This window comes from Hyla sarda, chromosome 2, assembly GCF_029499605.1.
Source record: "Hyla sarda isolate aHylSar1 chromosome 2, aHylSar1.hap1, whole genome shotgun sequence".
In the NCBI taxonomy this organism is placed as follows: Eukaryota; Metazoa; Chordata; class Amphibia; order Anura; family Hylidae; genus Hyla; species Hyla sarda.
This window is the reverse complement of record NC_079190.1, coordinates 308,792,211-308,807,671: the sequence shown is the minus strand read 5'-3', so window position 1 is coordinate 308,807,671 and position 15,461 is coordinate 308,792,211. Positions and strand designations below refer to the sequence as shown.

Here is a 15,461-nt window from a genome sequence, read left to right as displayed (position 1 = left end):
GAGCTTCAGATTAACTAGCCTTGTTCCCTTCTGTAGCTCCGCCCCCTAATGACGTCATCACTAGGGGCGGAGCTACACGGACCGGCGTGAGGTGGTTTTTTAGCGCCCCCGTAGATCCATGCGTCCGCTCCTCCCCCAGCTCTCCTAACATTTCCGAAGCTAGAACTGGGGCAAGGGGAGGTACACGCCCCCTCCCTGAGCTCGGCTGGACGCAGATCTCCACGGCATGCCCCCTCCCTGAGGACATAGAGCAGTGCTCCCAATGAGCTCTATGTGTAAAGGGGGACATACTGCACGGGCTCTTTAGCCCATGCAGTATGTCCTCCTTCAGCCTCTACAGTATGTCCCCTTTAGCCCGTGCAGTATGTCCCCCTTTACACATAGAGCTCATTGGGAGCACTGCACTATGTTCTCAGCTCAGGGAGATGAGGGAGGGGACCTGCCGTGGAGATTTACGTCCTCAGCTCGGGGAGATGAGGGAGGGGACCTGCCGTGGTGATCTATGTCCTCAGGGAGGGGGCGTGTCGTGGAGATCTGCGTCCAGCCGAGCAGCCGAGCTCAGGGAGGGGAGATGAGGGAGGGGGCGTGGACCTTCTCTCTCCCCTTGCTCTGCTCTCCCCCAGTTATAGCTTCGGAAATGTTCGGAGAGCTGGGGGAGGAGCGGACGCATGGATCTACGGGGGCGCAAAAAACCACCTCACACCGGCCTGGGACTCGAGGGAAGTAAGCTGGACTTCGTCTTCTGTATACACTGTATACAGCTATCTATAGATAGCTGTATATAGTGTATACCGCCCAAAGGGTTAACCTACACTGTCCAGCAGTGTAAGTTAACTCTTCCCTTGCACAGCTCAGCAAGGGGTTAAGTGAGCCAGCAACGTGTATACTGTATACACATTGCAGGCTCACTGTAAGTTCTTGCTGGGCAGTAGATATATGATGTATACCTACGGCTCAGCGTCAGCTGTTCTCCAGGCTCTGTAGCCCTGAGAACAGTTGATCCCGACATTCACATCAGAAGGATCGCAGCGGGTGTCAGGAGGAGTGACATCCCTGGGATCTGTCCCTTACTGCAGGTACTAATACTCCCAACATGGAGCACACTCTGCTCCATGCTGGGAGCTGTAGTACCTGCATTAATAGACATATCGCAGCGAGTGTAACTTCTGACACCCGCTGCGATCTGTCTATTAATGCAGGTACTACAGCTCCCAGCATGGAGCAGAGTGTACTCCATGTTGGGAGTGGTAGTACTTGTAGTAAAGGAAAGATCACTGCAGGTATCACTTCTGACACCCGCTGCGATCCTCCTGTATAATGTATGGATGCCGCAGCCGCTCTCCTATGGTCCCCTGCATGGCCGTATATATACACATATTCCTATTTCTCACAGAGAGCTGTGATTGGCTGGAACCATCTGGCCAATCACAGCTCTGCGGGAAATGTGAATATGTGTATATATATGTGAGTGCAGGGGACCATAGAAGAGCAGCCGCCGCATCTATACATTATACAAGAGGATCGCAAGGGACCCCTGCGATCTGTCAATTAGTACAGGTAACTACTACTCCCATCATGGAAGAGTGTGTTCCATGCTGGGAGTAGTAGTACTACCTAAAAAATGTTTTTAAAAAAAGGGAAAAACACGCACACACTACATTTTTATTATTGTCAGCTACATTTTTAGTGCTTTACCCGCTCACATAAATTGATCCCTGTTTAAAAATGAATAAACATTTCATAATAAAAAAGATACATTTCGTTAGATACAATTTTTTCCATCACTACTGTATCTTTTTTATTATGATTTTTTTATGATACCCTATGAAATTTTAATAAAAAAAGGTATCTCCATAATTTTTTAGGATCGCTAAAGTCCAAAAAAAGAATAAAAAGATTTACCGAATGTTCGGGAAATAACGAATGTATTTGTTACTTTGCTATTCGTATTGTCGTGGCGATTGGGGAATGTTCAAAATATGTTTTCGTGCATTCGGATCGGTCCGAATGCACGAAAACGGTAAAATTCGGTAAATTAGACATTCGTGCCGAACTGAATTGCACATGTCTAGTAGAAACCTTCTTTCCTCTAAACGAAGAGGATGCCCCCTTGTTATAGATACAGTCCTGAGCATAAATAGATCATGGGAAAGATCTCTGTACTGTCCCCTGATATATTTATAAATAGTTATTAGGTCTCCCCTAAGTCTTCTTTTTTCTAAACTAAATAACCCTAATTCTGATAATCTTTCTGAGTACTGTAGTCCTCCCATTCCCCGTATTACCCTGGTTGCCCGTCTTTGAACCCTCTCCAGCTCCACTATATCTTTCTTGTACACTGGTGCCCAGTACTTTACACAGTATTCTATGTGTGGTCTGACTAGTGATTTGTACAGCAGTAGAATTATTTCCTTGTCGTGGGCATCTATGCCACTATTGCACCCCATGATTTTATTTGCCTTGGCAGCAGCTGCTCGACACTGGTCACTACAGCTAAATTTACTGTTAACTAAAACTCCCAAGTCCTTTTCCATGTCAGTTATCCCTAGTGTGCTCCCATTTAATACATAATCCCAGGCCGGATTTTTCCTCCCCATGTGCATTACCTTACATTTATCAGTGTTAAACCTCATCTGCCACTTCCCAGCCCAAGCCTCCAACCTATCCAGATCCATTTGTAACAGTGCCCTGTCCTCTATTGTGTTATTAATGAATATATTAAACTCTACAAGGTCATTAATGAATATATTAAACAGGACAGGACCCAATACTTACCCCTGTGGTACTCCACTATTTACAGTTACCCAATTCGAAAAGTACCATTAATAACCACCCTCTGTTTCCTATCACTGAGCCAGTTTGTTACCCACTTACACACATTGTCCCCCAGCCCCATCCTTCTCATTTTATGCACCAACCATTTATGTGGAACCGTATCAAATGCTTTGAAAAAATCCAGATATACCACATCCAGCGATTGCCCATGGTCAAGTCTGGAGCTCACCTCCTCATAAAAGCTGATCAGGTTAGTTTGTCAGGACCGATCCCTCATAAAGCCATGCTGATAGGGAGTCATACATTTATTTTTATCAAGATATTCCAAAATAGCATCTCTTAGAAAACCCTCAAACAATTTACATACAACAGAGGTTAAACAGAGGTTAAACTAACAAGCCTATAATTTCCGGGGTCACCTTTTGTCCCCTTTTAAAATTTTGGCACCACATTTGCCATGCGCCAGTCCTGGGGGACAGTCCCTGTTACTATAGAGTCCTTGAATATTAAAAATAGAGGTCTGTCTATAACATTACTTAATATGGGTCCAATGTTTCTCTGAGACAGAAGGTCGACATAATTCAGCAGCAGGGCATGATCGGGGAGACTGTGCCAGTGCACAAGTCTCACAAGCCAACACAAAGGCCTTAACATCTCTACTGAGAGTAGGCCATCAAAAACTCCTTTGAATTAATTTCTTTGTGGCTCGGACACCTGGGTGACCTGCCAAGGGAGAACTATGGCCCTCTTCAATTATACGAAGGTGAAATTGACTAGGCACAAATATTTTGTTATGAGGAGTATTAGAGGTACTAAACCTTGATTGGCTTTATCTCAGATGTCAAATACCTTTTGGCAGAATAGTGACATGATCAGAATCCAAGAACTCACAAGCACTGAAACTCCTAGATAGAGCATTAGCTCTTATATTTTTAGACCCTGGTCTGTAAGTAATAGTGAAGTTGAACCTGGTAAAGAAAAAAGCTCAACGAGCTTAACGCGGGTTAAGTCGTTTGGCAGACTCTAGAGCAGTAACATTTTTGTGATCAGTGATGACTGTAACCTGATGCACGGTCCCTTCTACTGTAGATAATGTCTCCATTCTTCAAATGCCCATTTGATGGCTAACAACTCATGATTACCCACATCATAGTGTCAAGGATGGACCGAGGTGAGGCATTAAAATTTGAGTGACCATTGCTGCATATTTTGCTAAGGCCGGTGCAAGGGATTCACACCATACAGGATGTTGGTATAATATCTCCCTTCTCAGCATACTCACTAAGGAGCTGCCCAAGGAGTTATGTTTAATTCAGGAAGTACATTTGGTTTTTACATTTGACAAATGAAGAGGTTTAGTTATGACGTCAAAATCAGCATGTTACATTTTGATTGGTTATTTGAGCGTTATCTCTGTATATAATAGCATATTTTAGGCATCTATTTCTTTCTCAGCCAAAGTTCACTCATGCGGCTCTTTTTTCTCTGAGACTGGAAAAACCCAGATCCATATCTTCCTCAAATATTTAGTTTTCTGATATTTTGGGCCTTTTGGCATCATTCCAAGGTTACTTAGTTGAAAGCAAATAGAAACTGTTTATGGGTTAAGGGTAGCTTAACAAATATTTTTCTGGAGCATCAGCAATGGCATATTGGCATATTAGTATTAATATATTGATCAGTCATCAGAAACATAAGGGTCATTCTGATCACTTCCACCCTAAAGATATTTGTTAAGTATACACAACAAAATACAATGTACACCAACAATATACTCCGCCTAACAGTCTCAGGTTCAGGGAGGGAAAAGATAAAACGGGTATGGGATGCTTCACTGGTTTGAGACGAGTGGGTCCTAATGAACCACCCCCCTTTGCACCCAGACTGATTCTTCACCTGAGACTCCTATATTAGCCCTACTCTACTGGAGTTACTAATAAGCACCAACACTGAATGCATCAGTGAATGCAATCTACATTTAACCCAATAGTACAACAATGGTTAAAAAGCAGCACTTCATAACTGGAAAAAGTGCAGTGTGTTCAGTATGTTCTGAAAAGTAGTTAAAAGGAAAAAAAAGTTGTGCAAAACAGAAAATGTGACTTAACAGTATCTGTGAAAAAAAAAGGAAAAAAATAAGTTCAGCTGCAGCTGTGTATGTGGGCTGCTATTCTCCCCTGTTACATCTTTTATATATATATATATATATATATATATATATATATATATATATATCTACCGTATTTATCGGGGTATACCACGCACCGGCCTATAACACGCACCCTCATTTTACCAAGGATATTTGGGTAAAAAAAGTTTTTTACCCAAATATCCATGGTAAAATGAGGGTGCGTGTGTGCGCGTGTATACCCCGATATACCCCCAGGAAAGGCAGGGGGAGAGAGGCCGTCGCTGCCCGCTTTTCTCCCCCTGCCTTTCCTGGGGTCTAGAGCGCTGCTGTCGGCCCTTCTCACCCCCTGGTTATCGGCGCTGCTGCCCGTTCTGTCCCCCTGACTATCGGTGCCGGCGCCGATTGCCAGGGGGAGAGAAGCGGCGCCGACAGCCAGGGGGAGAGAAGGGGCAGCGGCACCCATTGCCGGCGCCGCTGCCCCATTGCCTCCCCCCATCCCCGGTGGCATAATTACCTGAGTCGGGTCCGCGCTGCTGCAGGCCTCCGTCGTGCGTCCCCAGCGTCGTTGCTATGCACAGCGCGGCGCACTGACGTCATGCGCCGCGCCGTTCAGCGCATAGCAACGACGCCGGGGACGCACGCCGGAGGCCTGCAGCAGCGCGGACCCGACTCAGGTAATTATGCCACCGGGGATGGGGGGAGGCAACGGGGCAGCTGCGCCGGCAATGGGTGCCGCTGCCCCTTCTCTCCCCCTGGCTGTCGGCGCCGCTTCTCTCCCCCTGGCTATCGGCACCGGCACCGATAGTCAGGGGGACAGAACGGGCAGCGGCGCCGATAACCAGGGGGTGAGAAGGGCCGACAGCAGCGCTCTAGACCCCAGGAAAGGCAGGGGGAGAGAAGCGAGCAGCGACGGCCTCTCTCCCCCTGCCTTTCCTGGGGGTGTATTGGCGTATAACACGCACACAGACTTTAGGCTAAAAATTTTAGCCTAAAAAGTGCGTGTTATACGCCGATAAATACGGTATATATATATATATATATATATATATATATATATATATATATGTATATATATAAAATGTATTACTGCAAATGACCATGAAATGATATATAGATTTACAAAGAATAGAATCCATGGACTAAATTTTAATTTAAATAAAGTGGTTAAATATAGGACAAGGAACACCAGATTGTTTATAGCTAATGTCTAACTATGAACGGCATTGTAGCTAGGACAAGAGATATCCCAAACAAAGCTGATATGGTGCTTGAGAACATCATGTTGTTTTGAAAAAAAAAAAAAAATGTCCATGAGAACAGAGGTTAGTATGTGCATCTTAAGTGTTAAAGTATACAGCTCTGCTTCCTTTATCAGAAATTATTTAGAAAGAATATATATATATATATATATATATATATATATATATATATATATATATATATATTAAAATGTACCTCTATTTTTGCCTCACACTCTCATTTCCATTGTATCCGCGGTACAGTACAGTTCAGTCAGACAAGGACATCTTGGGCAGTCAGAGGAAGTCTACTCATATTCTCTGAAACAGGTAAGATGTTCTGAAGTGTGTTGGTAGGGTACCTTTATTTCTACCTAGGTCATAACAGATGCAGATAATTCAGTCTGTATAAACTCTCTTTTTGCCTTATTGAATCCATAGGCCACCCAATATATGGACATTACTACACACATCCCTTCTGTTTTTTTTTTTTTTTTTAAACGTGTTTATTTGGTTTTACAATTTTACAACAATGCAAAACGGCGCATACCCTGCATACTGGGACTGTATATCGGGAACAACACCAAAACAATAGCATTCTAAGATATATGTAGTACATTCCCCTATTGTAACAAAATCCATCCCCGTCCCACCCCCTCCCACAAGCCATTTTATCCCCCCCCCACCCACAGAGCCTGATGAGGCACAACTCCTCCACTAAGTGAAAAAGAGAAAACATCAGCATTAAATCACAACATATAACGTCCAGAGGTCGAGATCCCCCCGTAGCAGCTCGTCAGCAGAATAACTATAAGATCAATGTAAACCCGGAATATCAGGCAATTGGAGCCTACCTAGAGAACCCGCTACAGACCTGGTAAGATACCATGTGGTGTCAGCCAATGGTTGAATCAGTGGCGTCAATTTCTCATCAGTATAGAAGGCCAACATGAATGTCTTCCATTTTTTTTAAATGATTTGGCCGATTTCTCTTTGTTTCGTAGAATCTCGAGTCTATCCAAAGAAAGATGACGTTTGACTCGTGTGATCACGTCCTGTGGTGATGGCATATAAGCCGTTAACCATTGAGACAGGAGACATCTCTTGGCTACCAGTATGATCGTGTACATCCCTTCTGTTTAGCGTATGAGGCCACGTATGTAAACATAGGGTACAGGACTGCTGGCATACACAGTTTCTTACCAATCTTTCATATGCTTTCTTTGTCCTGCACCACCTCTCTTATTCTTCCATTGGTCTCTCTCGGTTCCTGCAAGAGACCTAACCAGAAAAAATCCACACTCCCCATCCACCTCTACACTTTGTACCATAGTTGTGGGGGGATAGGAGCACTGTAGCCTTGGCAGCCTCCTTTACCATTCAGTCCCCTTGGCTTTTGGGGCTGCTTCCTTCATGTTGGTTTTATCTTTACGATGGCCACTTTCTCTGGCCGCTCTCGGATTTGAACACTTGAATTGCCAACTACAGATTGGTTTGCCCCAGGATTTAAAAAAAATACTTTCTAACTCCAATAGGCCCATACTTGTGGGCGGTAATAAAAGTGTTCCCATACTCATTGTGTCATACCTGATATCTTACATATATCAGTGAATATCTTCAACTCTAATTTCTGAACCAACTGCTCAGATTGAGTGGTTTATTGTAGTAGAACTTCATTCTGTGTGTGTGCACCATATATCCTGTCTTATGTATTACATGTTTACATTACTTGGAACAAACTTGCATTTATAACTCAGCATTAACCATGGATTGCCTGATATTTTATCATAGCTCTTGAATTCTTAACCTCATAAATTCAAAACAATTTTAATCATAATCTGAGAGTATGAATATAAGGTTATCCATTCAAAATTGGTATTATTCAAATAAATGCAATGCAGAATGTATAGGTATATCAAATTGTGTATGCAGGTCCAATAAACATACTCAGTTTGAAACAGTAAATATCTATATGTATATATATATATATATATATATATATATATATATATACATACACATTTTCTTCAAGTGTGGTTTTTCTATTTCAGAAGAGGAGGCAGTCATTCTCCCTGTAAGCAACAACAGAAAACGTGGTCTCAAATGGCTGGAGGTGCTCAACCCCAAATGCGGTTGTGCATTTGTACTGATGGAGCAGATCCTGCCCTTGTAGTCCGTTGCTAGGGGAGATCGCCAGCGTAAAAATGCATACAATGGAGGATGCCTGCAGCGGACTACAAGTGCCACAATAGAATCCTACACCAGATAGATGGTGTGGATGTGTAACAATTAGAATACTACAATACAGGAATTTAGGTGCACTACTGTGGTAGATGTATAAAATGACATTGGCTATCCCTCAACACTGATGTTAAAATTGAGACATTCGCCAGTATATCCTTATATGAAGGACATACCAGAGCTCGCACACCAACGCCAAGGTTTCTCAAATGACACGGGACCTAACGCTAAACCTACCTGTGCGTGATAAGCAAATCAGGGGCCAGTCGGCAATTACGGCAGCATTAGGCCGACTCACAGCGTCCGCCTAGGTACCCTCCAGCGTGGCTAAGCACACATACAATGGGAGGAGGGAGGCAAACTGCAAACCCCACCTCAGTTGGCTAATATAGGTGCATGACCTCACAGGTGCTACCTTAATGCTGCCTGGAAGATGTTCAAGGCGCATTACATATGGAGTTTACACACCTCCATGTATAAAATGTAAACAACAACAAAAAACGTGGTCTCAAATGGCTGGAGGTGCTCAACCCCAAATGCGGTTGTGCATTTATGCTGGGGGAGCAGATCCTGCCCTTGTAGTCCATTGCTAGGGGCGATCCCCAGCATAAAATGCAGACAATGGAGAATGCCTGCAGCGGACTACAAGTGCCACAATAGAATCCTACACCAGATAGATGGTGTGGATGTGCAATAATTAGAATACTACAATACAGGAATTTAGGTGCACTACTGTGGTAGATGTATACAATGACACTGGCTATCTGACGTTGGTGTGCGAGCTCTGGTATGTCCTTCATATAAGGATATACTGGCGAATGTCTCAATTTTAACATCAGTGTTAAGGGATAGCCAATGTCATTGTATACATCTACCACAGTAGTGCACCTAAATTCCTGTATTGTAGTATTCTAATTGTTACACATCCACACGTCTATCTGGTGTAGGATTGTATTGTGGCACTTGTAATCCGCTGCAGGCATCCTCCATTGTATGCATTTTTATGCTGGGGATCGCCCCTAGCAATGGACTACAAGGGCAGGATCTGCTCCCCCAGTATAAATGCACAACCGCATTTGGGGTTGAGCACCTCCAGCCATTTGAGACCATGTTTTTTGTTGTTGTTTACATTTTATACTTCGAGATGTGTAAACTCCATTTGTAATGCACCTTAAACATCTTCCGGGCAGCATTAAGGTAGCACCTGTGAGGCCATGCACCTATATTAGCCAACTTAGGTGGGGCTTGCAGTTTGCCTCCCATTGTATGTGTGCTTAACCACGCTTGAGGGTACCTGGGAGGACGCTGTGAGTCGGCCTAATGCTGCCTTAATTCCCGACTGGCCCCTGTTTTGCTTATCATGCACAGGTAGGTTTAGCGTTAGGTCCCGTGCCATTTGAGAAACCTTGGCGTTGGTGTGCAGGCTCTGGTATGTCCTTCATATAAGGATATACTGGCGAATGTCTCAATGTTAACATCAGTGTTGAGGGACAGCCAATGTCATTGTATACATCTACCACAGTAGTGCACCTAAATTCCTGTATTGTAGTATTCTCCCTGTAAGCCCCACCTTATTCCTCCCAAACCTCTATGTCACCAGTCACCGCCCCTTTGAGCCTGGCTCTCTGCTTTCCCTCAAGCTAGGTTATTCTTCAACAACCTTTCAAAGTCCAGTATCTTACTGGATTTCTGCGATACTTTACAACAAGAGACATACAGGACACATGTAACATTACTGACATACAACACACAGGGCCCACATAACACACATGGCCCACATTCTCACCGAAAACGTAAAGAATGAAAAATATATATAGAGCTCTTTTGGGGGGGAAAAAAATTAGCTGATTTTAAATATTTAGGTAATATTTATCAATTGAATAGTGATCACGTTTTTCCTTTTTATCTTATTTTATTTTTCTTGGCCAAACTTTTCCTCTTGTTGCTCCTGTAATATAGGAACGCCGAAAATGTGTACCAAACAGTGCACACAAAAACATGAAATCATTATAAATCCATATACTTTATTAAATACAAAAAGTTAAAAATATACATAGAAAGGTGCAGAATACATAAAAAGGGCACTGAATCACCATGGAAGGGTAGGTATAAGTCATAAAGCAGAAAAATTACATAAATAAATGGCAATACGGGTTATGAATGCAAGGGAACCTCGGTATAAGACTATGACAAACATAAGTCAATTGGAAGAAAACAGAGCCCAATGCCTAATCAAGAATGCCAGACCATACCTACCAACCCCAACGATCGTTTCGCTTCTAAAGTGCTTCCTCAGGGGGTGTCTCCTGTAATATAATCAGACAATTAATCTAATTTCCTGACACATTTCATTTTTTTTTTTTAGCATCCATCCTGTGTAACTGTGAAGACAAGGAAATTAATGAAATATTTTTTCTTTTTACACAAAAAATCCATTACAACGCCAACAGCTTCACAGAGAAAACATTCACTGGCCATTTTCCATACATTCCTGATTCATTAATACACATCACACATATACAACATACATTATCTAGCAAGAACCATTCTATGAACGTCATCACATGACTACATACACCCAGCTTTCCCAGTGACCTAGCACATCATCTGCATTCCATTCATTCATCTCCCTCATTGATCCAGGGGAGCCCTACGGTCCCGTCCCCCACACCTTCAGTACATTCCTGAACAAAGTATTATCACTGTTTTACAGTTTCAACAAACTTCTTGGACTCTTCTACATTCCTGTACCATAATATCACTTGCATGAACACTTTCAGCTCTGCTATTCTCACTCCTTGAGTCTGCGTCTTCTGCAGCATCATTTCCTCCTAAACTGCAGCAGTCACCTTTACGTTTCCCTTTGCCTTTCAGCTTATAACTGTATATAAATACTGTATATAACACTGCTGTATATGAATACCTCTATCCATTAACCATCAGTATATTCCAAACTTTCAACTACCTTAATTTTCACATGCTTTTCCCTTCACAAATCACCTGCTTTTTCACCAAAAAGTTGAGTCTCTATTTCTGACAACAATCTCTCTAATCCTATCAAGTTATTTACAACAATCTGCTCCTACCACTTGCACACACCGGACCGAAAACACCAATTTCCTAAACACAATGCACACAGCCATTTGTCCACTCAAACTACCGTATCCCAAAACCACCAAGGAACATTCTTTAGGAGACACTGATACAGCCAATCCTACTCAACAACTTCATTTACAACACAGACACACTTCTTTGCTCACTCTGCACACTCAACGTTAGGGCTCAATTAATACATGACACATTTAAATACAATTCTAAATTTTTATCTGTCTGGCTTTTCGATACAGAAATATATACTGGACTGGTACAATAAAAAAAAAAGATATCAGATAACTCCAATACAGCACAAAAATTTCACACAATCTCTGATACAGATACTGAACTCGTACATACAACTGATATCATACAATTTTTCACACAAAGTTACGAGCAGTATGATACTGAACTGGGTTTCTCCCAGCAGTACAACACAAAAATCCATCATCATGATCAGTAATATCATCACGGTAATCTCATTATCATCATCATTGATATCATCGTTAAGGGCCTCATCATCATCATTAATATCATTAACGGCCTCATTATCATTAATATCATCATTAACGGCCTCATCATCATTAATATCATCTAAGCAGCAGCAATCAGTCACCTGCGACTAGAACTCCTCTATGAAATTGAGACCACACAAGGGCAGATTCCCCGTCGCTAGGGCTAGTCATAGCGGGTCGACAGAAGCAATTTCCCAACCTCCCAGGCCTGTCCAAAAGACACTGATAAGCTACATTTTCATAAAGAAATCAGCAGACTTACTGTGTTTTTGTGGACATTTGACTTCTAGTTTGGACAGTTCTGGGTTGCCCTGGATGGCTGAGAAGGTGTCGGTCCACCAGACTTGGCTCTTTCCTGCTTGTCGCCAACTGTCAAGGATGGACCGAGGTGAGGCATTAACCCCGTCACGACAATGTAAATGTACATTATGAAATTGTGGTACTTAATGCACCATGACGAACATTTACGCACTGACATGACTGCGAGAACCGGACCGATGCTCATGTCATGTGCGGCAAGTCCCGGCTGCTATCAGCGATCGCGGATGTCCGCCATTAACCCCTCAGATGCCGTGATCAATACAGATCATGGCATCTGCAGCAGCGCTGCCGCGGCGATCCGATCATCCAGCATGGCGGTCAGAGGTCCCTTCACCTTGCTCCGGCCGTCTCCAGGGATCTTCTGCTCCGGCCGTCGCGTCCCCTTCCCATAGATTTTCGTTGTGGGGGCAGGCGTGACGTCACAATGGGGCGGGCGTGATGTCACGAGGGGTGGCCCTGAACACGGAAGCCCACATACAGCATTCAGAACAATAAACTTCCGGACGCTGGGGAGGGGAGCTCCGGAAGCAGGGCAGCAGGGCAGTGGAGTACCCCTTTAATACACATATTTGGTATCGCCGCGAGCGTAAATGTCCATTAACTATTAAAATATAATGTTATTGATCCTGTACAGTAAACTGCGTGAATGTAAAAATAAAAAAAGCGCAAAATTGCTGCTTTTTTGTCACATTTTATTCAACGGAAAAAAAAATTGTTTTAGAAACACATATGTAGTATCAATAAAAAGTACAGATCATGGCGCAAAAAATGAGCACTCATACCGCCGCTAATATGGAAAAATGAAAAATTATAGGTCGTCAAAATAGAAGGATTAAAAAAAAAGATTTTGGTTAAAAAGTTTGCAATTTTCTTAAGCGCAACAATAAAAGAAAAGTTTATAATCATGGGTGTAACGCCGAGCACTCCGGGTCCCACGGAGCGCTCGCGGCGTTACTCTGCTTGCAGCGCTCCGGACGGCGCTGCTGACCGAGAGCGCTGCTACCCTGTCACCGGAGGGGATGCGATCCGCGGGACGGGACATGCCCGCTCACGGATCGCATCCCATGTCTCTTCTCACCTGCTCTGTCCTTCCTCTGTCCCTGCCCGGCGCGCGGCACCGCTCTCTAGGGCGCGCGCGCACCGGTTCTCTGAAATTTAAAGGGCCAGTGCACCACTAATTGGTGCCTGGCCCAATCTAGTCCAATCACTGTTTTCCCCATAAAACATCACTTCCCCTTCCTGTCCCTGCCGGATCTTGTTGCCTAGTGCCTAGTGAAAGCGTTCCAGTGTGTCCTTGTCTGTGTTTCCAGAATCTCTGCTGTTGCCCCTGACTACGAACCTTGCCGCCTGCCCTGACCTTTCTGCTACGTCTGACCTTGCCTTGTCCTTTTGTACCGCGCCATCTCAGCCGCCAGAGAGGTTGAGTCGCTACTGGGAGGAACGACCTGGGGGTTACCTGCCGCAGCAAGTCCATCCCGCTTTGCGGCGGGCTCTGGTGATTACCAGTAACCCCTTAGACTCCGTTCCCCTGGTACGGCCCACGCCATCACCTCTCTGGTACAGAGGATCCACTTCCAGTGTCCTCACCCTCCGCCAACCCGGATCCTGACAATGGTTATCATTTTAATCGTATTGACCAACAAAATAAAGAACACATGTAATTTGTACCGTAAATTGTACAGCGTGAAAATGAAACTTCCAAAATTAGCAAAATTGCGGTTTTCTTTTTAATTTCCCCACACAAATAGAACTTTTTTTGGTTGCGCCATACATTTTATGGTAAAATGAGTGATGTCATTACGCAAAAAACAAGTCCTCATACTAGTCTGTGAATGAAAATATAAAAGAGTTACGATTTTTAAAAGACGAGGAAACGAAACGAAAATGCAAAAATAAAATAGTCCTTAAGGTCAAAATGGGCTTGGTCCTTAAGGGGTTAAAATGTGAGTGACCACTTCTGCATATTTTGCTGAGGGCCGGCGCAAATGATTCACACCAGACAAGATGTTGGTATAATATCTCCCTTCCCAGCATACTCACTAAAGAGCTGCCCAAGGAGTTCTGTTTAATTCAGGAAGTACATTTGGTTTTTACATTTGACAAAGGAGGAGGTTTAGTTATGACGTCAAAATCAGCATGTTACATTTTGATTGGTTATTTGAGCTTTATCTCTGTATATATTAGCATATTTTAGCATATTTCCTTCTCAGCCAAAGTTCACTCATGCAGTTCTTTTCTCTCTGAGACTGGAAAAATCCGGATCTGTATCTTCTTCAAATATTTAGTTTTCTGATGTTTTGGGCCTTTTGGCATCATTCCAAGATTACTTAGTTGAAAGCAAATAGAAACTGTTTATGGGTTAAGGGTAGCTTAACAAATATTTTTCTGGAGCATCAGCAATGGCATATTGGCATATTAGTATTAATATATTGATCAGTCATCAGAAACATAAGGGTCATCCCTATCAATAGTACCTTTCTGCAGCAGAGAACTTATGTGAGAAAAAGGCACAAGGACGTAAATGAGTATGGGCCAGTGTTCCTTGTGACAACAGTGCTCCTTCCTTGTCCTCTGAGGCATCAACCTCCACTGTGAATGGTTTGCTTAGATCAGGTTGGATCAATATGGATGCAGAGGCAAAACTTCTCCTGAGGGTATGAAAAGCTGCCAGCGCCTCAAGAGACCAATCATTAAAGGGGTACTCTGGCGCTTAGACATCTTGTCCCCTATCCAAAGGATGGACGGAGCATATTGACGTCACGGCTCCGCCCCCTCAATGCAAGCCTAAGGAGGTGGTGTGACAGCTGTCACGCCCCCTCCATAGGATTGCATTGAGGGGGCAGAGCATCTGTCACACGGGGGCGGAGCCGTGAAGTCACTATGCTCCGTCCCCATGATCGACAGTAATTCCTGTTATTGCCTTGCCATGTATTTGATCCTTTGCTCCGTGACATGACTTTGCTCCTCTGCCGCCTGCCTACTGACCTCCTGACTACGCTACTGTGCTGCCTGCCCTGACCTTCTGCTATCCTGACTACAAGCTGCCTTATCCCTCCTGTGCCTTGCATCTCCACAGCCGCCTGTGTGGTCGAGTCATGCCAGGGCTAGTGACCTGGGTGCCGCCTGCCGCAGCAAGTCCATCCTGCT

The 15,461-nt window shown here is 43.8% G+C and overlaps 1 protein-coding gene across 4 annotated transcripts in view; it reads left to right on the top strand.

The window, feature by feature from the left end:
- Positions 1–15,461, top strand: part of DEF6 (DEF6 guanine nucleotide exchange factor) — a 336,873-nt gene that overhangs the window by 36,977 nt on the left and 284,435 nt on the right. Inside the window, exon 2 of one of the 4 annotated variants that reach the window (XM_056557666.1) lies at positions 6,409–6,474. The exons of the other annotated variants lie outside the window; for them this stretch is intronic. The gene's annotated coding sequence lies outside the window, so the exon portion shown is untranslated. The remainder of the gene's footprint in view (positions 1–6,408; positions 6,475–15,461) is intronic. 4 annotated transcript variants of the gene reach the window in all.